The 5,921-nt window shown below is 38.3% G+C and overlaps 1 non-coding gene across 1 annotated transcript; it reads left to right on the top strand.

Moving 5' to 3' along the window:
- Window positions 1–1,402: 1,402 nt before the first annotated feature.
- TRNAL-CAA (transfer RNA leucine (anticodon CAA)) lies at window positions 1,403–1,518 on the top strand. Its single transcript has 2 exons — window positions 1,403–1,440; window positions 1,474–1,518. It is a non-coding gene; the product is annotated as a tRNA-Leu (tRNA).
- Window positions 1,519–5,921: the final 4,403 nt, after the last annotated feature.

Here is a 5,921-nt window from a genome sequence, read left to right as displayed (position 1 = left end):
ATGTTACTATAAACAATAATAGTAATCACTGAAATTCGTATGACTGTACTTATGTGTACATGTACCAAAAATAAACATTAAAAAAATGACATCCCGCAGAGGGCCCCAACAGAATTAAGCCACTTTGTCCGACCTGTTGGGTCGGGACTATGGGCAAATTTCTTAACAACTGTTGCCTACTGTTTACCAAGCAGTGAATATGTACCAGGATGTTAGGTAACTGTTGTGTTTTGTATACTAGGGAAAACAGTATACTTTAAAAGAGAGCTAGACTTTAAAATGAGTTGAAATAGGGTAATAGCTTTTTGCCTGTTTATGCAACGACGTAAAACGGCTGAAACGATATTTATAAAATATTTAGAGCAATGTATATATAAAACAATTTACCTGAATTATTACAGGCAAGTAATTTGGGTGAGATAAGTGGGACTTAAGTCACAGCAGGTCGCCAAACTGTTACTCCCTCGATGCCCACTCCCTACTACTCCCATAAAAAATGCTGAACCTAACATTAAATTAATAATTACATCATCAAAACCAGTTACTCTCGTAAATTAAAGCTGTGGACTGTGTATGATTAGGCTTGCTGGGTACACAAAAGAAATTCGTATTACCACCTACCATTTAATTACTGTAGATGAATCACACCACGACACCTGCCTCACACCTAGACCCTACGATGACCAGCTAGAGATCTAAATAAAAGGACTAATGGTGCACTTTCCTGTGAGTGATGTTTGTATCCCTTATCTTCCGCCATCCACACGTAAATCCCACAAATTTCCTGTCCCAATTTTAAAGCAGAAGACATCAACACAGGTTCCTAATTACAAATACAGGCCAAAAAAGCCGATTTGGCTAGGAACACGCCAGATTATTAGCAGAATTTCCCACGACAAGCAGTTCTCGCAAATTACAAATGACATCCTCATTTTTTCTGTCATCGTTGCCGAATTGTAAAGGTTTTTCCACACTGTTTATCTCAGCTCTTCAGCAGGAACGTGTCAGCAATTTATGAATAATGGATTGAGGCCGATATACACCAACTGACCTTCAAGAACGTCTGATTACATTGCATAATTCAGTCCATTGTTCACACATTAAATTCATTATGGCTTCTCTGCCGCATCACTCCCCCGGCTGTTCTGCATCGCCCCCCCTCACTCGAAATTTCTCGAAGGGTCCAAATAGCATCACATTTTAATACACAGTTATTATATTATTTATTTATATATTCTATATTTAGGAAATTATGTAAAAAAATTCCACAAGAATGATTATGTAAATCTATAAAAACCATCAACCAAGAGACTCTCGAAATAATAAAGTGTCAAAAATCTTTGAAATGTAGTCTAGTTCTTTCAGAAGAAACTGAAGACATGTGATGAGTAGTGTAACAGGTGTCAGGGTGGCCGAGTGGTCTAAGGCGCCAGACTCAAGGCAACTTCCTTTCTGACAGAAGGGCCACGAGCGTTCTGGTCCTCTCTGAGGGCGTGGGTTCGAATCCCACTCCTGACACATGGGTTTTGGTTTTAATTAAGGCACAGCATCAGGTAATAATTTTTCATATAACTTTACCTTGAGTTAAATTCACATCTAGGTAAAGTAGGAAAAATAATCATAGTAATAATAATATTTATTAAAACAATAAAATCTGAGGTGTAGGAGATTATTACTTTGGAAAACTTTGTCATCAAAAAATCGTGCAGATTGTGAATGACTAATATTTCTCAATAATGTTCTTATAGTTTTACTTTTCATCATATAACAATATATCCTGGAAAAGTAGTTTTTGTTGTTGTTGTTGTTTTCAGTCTCTACCGAAAAATTAATTGACGAGACCTGGTTAATAAGCTCGGAGAATAAATATTCTTTGTACACAGTACTGTAGTTCAGATACACAAGATGCCATTAACACATCTCAATTTAATGATCGTTCTGAGAATTATTTTTGTAACATAAGTCGTCTCATAAAACTGTTCACGGGGTTAAGAGGAAGTTACTTTCTTTAAGTGACCACAAAAAAAAAAATACTAAAATTTTTTTAAGTAGTTTAATTAAGTGCGGATAAGAGGCAGTTGATGCAAGGAAGGTCATAATTTCGCAATACACTTTTGGGGAGAAGCAACTGAAGTGGTGACTGACATCGCTGAAGCAACATAACTAGAGTCGCTTCGTCACCCAGCTCGTGCAACTTTTGGCAGAAAGAATGAAACTTTTGGTAGAAAGAGTAAAAAACAAACATCAAAACTAAGCAGCCTAGCACCTGCACTGATTTATTCACTGAATCAGAGACAATGATGACATTCGAGTCCCACATGAGGCCTGAGTGTGGATATAACAGGTTGCTGTACTGGTAATACATAGCAAAGAACACTAGTGTACAGTTGAGGAAATATTTCACCACGACTAATGTCGTCCTGGCGGAACGTTTCCTGAACAGTACATAAATGTAGTTTTCCACGGTTTGTCTGCAGCATTATAAAATTTACTAGAAGGTAATGTGTAGCTGCTGGACCAGACAGGACACATGACACGTCTTAGGAAATTATGGAGAAATTTTGTCCTGATTCTTCCCCCTCCTCCCACTCTAAGGACATGACGTGATGTAATGCTCTTGGTTGATGGAATATAAGCAATCCTACTCTTTCTGGGATCTAAACTTGATTGTCTCCTACTCCCCAGGGATTGAATAATCCTTAAGGATTTAACATTAATAATAATAATAATAATAATAATAATAATAATAATAATAATAATAATAATAATAATAATAATAATAATAATAATAATAATAATAATAATAATAATTTTGTATTTAGTATGTTCTGGGCGCTGGAAAATATTTACTGGACCGGTGTCGCTGTGTTACCATAGAAACATTGTGAATGATAATCGGTGCAGAGGTAAATTATAAGTCAATAACTAAGAAGAAAATAGTGATAAGTCAATAATTAAGAAGAAAATAGTGATAAGTCAATACCAGAAATGGTTTGTGCTAATTCTTCTCGTCAAGTTGAGAAAACGTATTGTAAACGTCAGAACTGCTAAATGAAGTACTTGTGAATGACGGAGACCTTGTGCAACAACTCTGCCAAGAAGATCTGTGAGAGAACTTATGTTAACTAAATGTGAAAATAAGAAGATGTAGAAAAGGAAGAAGAAGAAGAAGAAGAAGAAGAAGAAGAAGAAGAAGAAGAAGAAGAAGAAGAAGAAGAAGAAGAAGAAGAAGAAAAGAAAAAGAAGGGAAGACGAAAAAGAAAAAGATGAAGGAGAAGAAGTCCCCTAAATGGAAAACAAAATAATCAAAATAATAGTCTTTATTTATTATTCGTTCATTAGTAACTATGTTAAATATAATCAAATGAGCCACAACTGAATTCCTACACCATTAATATCTCAAGAGTGGTTCATATGTACAATGTTTCGTGATAACGTTTTTACCTAGATGTATTTCAATAGCTGCACGACCCCAGAGGGATCAGACGGACGCAGCACGGTACAACCCCAGTCTTCTGTACCTCAATACACGCGAAAGACATAGTGCAAAGTTTGCCATAAGTTTGAAATGCAGGTAAATATTGACGTTGAATGTTTTAAGTGAAAGGTAAGAGGCACTTATAAGTTACCACATGGAAACTAGTAGCCAAGTTCCTTAATAAAAATTGACAAATTATGACATACACAGCCTTACTGTGATTCATACCAAGAAAGACTAACTTTAACAGTATAAAGCCAGATTGAAGAGGCAGTCTGTAGTTACCTCACATAGAGTAATATCCCATTATACAACAACACTAAGTTTGAAGCCGCTCAGAAGTTGCACTTTCAAGTTATCAGGTTGAAGGTTTAAGTCCAATTGGATGAGGAAGTTGCAAATTATTTGGTCAAAGTTTCGAAATTTCTCCAATAAACAGGACAATTTCTACATAGATCAAAATCAATATTTTCTTTAATTTAGATTAACCAGCAATTAAGATTTAGTAAGCTTTATTTAGGCTTTGAATACATAACATACAAATTAGTTGCAGTGGCCAAGAGAACACGCAAATGTCACGAGTACATAACATTACATTACGTACATTTAACCTACGATAACCCAGTAAAGTCAAACACTGACGTCTGCTCCGGATAGACAGTCTCGTTATTTCAAATAATTCAGTTTGTTTAATAAAATAAAGGCGAAGCTTCGTTTGAGAAAAATCTCATCAGCACTGAGAGGTTCAAGCTGACCAGAAGCTTTATTTTTCTACTATTGCTCAGAACTCGACAATTTCAAGTTTACTAAGTAAAAACGTTAAGAAATTTGCACCTATCAGGTGCAGATTTCATCCTAATTTCATCCTCCTCCCCGTTTGGTGTACTAGCCTCCGCGAGCAGTATATACAGTATTGTAACCACGAGGTGGACTAAAACAACACGGGTTCGAATCCTCGGCTAGTCGCAGTGTTGTTAATCAATAAATAACACTTCTTCGTGGTTACAGTACTATGTATAATGCTCGTGGAGGCTAGTATACCAAACGGAAACGAGGATGAAATTATCTCTGAAGCACCCACACCAACATATGACCTCGGATCACGGTACAACACCTAGCTCTTCTGGGTGCGTGATTTTTGTAGGATTGTATGGTCCAGTGGGTTAGAACGTCGTGAATTTTTGCTCATCATGAGGCGAGCTAAAACAACACGGGTTCGAATCCTTGTTTAGTCCCAGAGTTGTTATTGATTAAATACCACTTGTCCGTGGTTACAATACTATATATATATATATATATATATATATATATAAGTAGTGCTGAAGGCGGCTGAGTGGCTCCTTCTACAGAGCGGTCTCCTCCCGAAAGGGCTGCGGCTGAGTGGCTCCTTCTACAGAGCGGTCTCTTCCTGAGCGGTCTCTTCCTGAGTGGCTCCTTTTCCTGAGTGGCTCTCTTTCCTGAGCGGACTCCTTTTCACACCTATATGCTAATGACCTTGATCTCGCCCTCGAGACCACCTCACCCTCGAGACCACCTCGCCCTCGAGACCACCTCGCCCTCGAGACCACAACACCCACGACCCCCCCCACCCGCGCCCCCCACCCACTCCCGCCCTCGCGCCCGCCTGCCGCACCCTCGCGCCCGCCCGCGCCCGCGCCCTCGCGCCCGCCCGCGCCTTCTGCTGCACCTTCTGCAGCGTCGTCCGGATCGCCCCCACGCCCATCATGACATTAGGAGCCAGAGTGTAGTAGGTGGTGTTGGAGTGGTGATGGTTGCTCTGGCTCCTACGTCGTGTTGGGCCGTCGGGGTTAAAACAACTCTAGGAGATATATGGAATGAATAAGGAAGGATGTTTTAGGGATGATGTGGATGAGGAATGTGATATGCAACATAAATGCGGTATGAATATTCATACCGCAATATGTCAAGTATAGGTTTTGGTGTATGTCTTAGTTAAGATGTGTATGTCTTAGTTGGAGGTGAATGTCTTAGATTTGGTGTGTATGTCTCATGTCTTAAATTTGTGATTGAAATGTATAAGTTGTGGGGTGTCTGTGTATTTTTTTTTTTTTGTGATGGTGATACGTTATAGTGCTCATGTTATGTTATAGATGTTGGTGGAAGTGTCATGGTATTTTTGTGTATGTCTTATTTTTGTGCGAATGTTTAAAAAAATAAGTGTTTTCAGTGATCATAGTAGTTTTGAGATGCATGATCTTAGATTTTTGGTGATCTTGGTGATGAGTGTTGATAGATGACGGTAAACATGATATGGAATTGGTGATCGTGATTTTTGTGTGAATAATTATAAAAATATGTGTTTTCTGTGATATTAGTGGTGGGGTCATAAAATCTGGTAATCGTCTTGGTTATAGTGTTCTTAGATAATGTAGGGTACAACAGGTTGAAACAAGGTGGGTTGGGTGTGATGTTACCAACCACC

This window comes from Cherax quadricarinatus, chromosome 3, assembly GCF_038502225.1.
Source record: "Cherax quadricarinatus isolate ZL_2023a chromosome 3, ASM3850222v1, whole genome shotgun sequence".
NCBI lineage: Eukaryota > Metazoa > Arthropoda > Malacostraca > Decapoda > Parastacidae > Cherax > Cherax quadricarinatus.
Note: the sequence above shows the minus strand (reverse complement) of the source record. Positions and strands in the feature narration are given on the sequence as shown.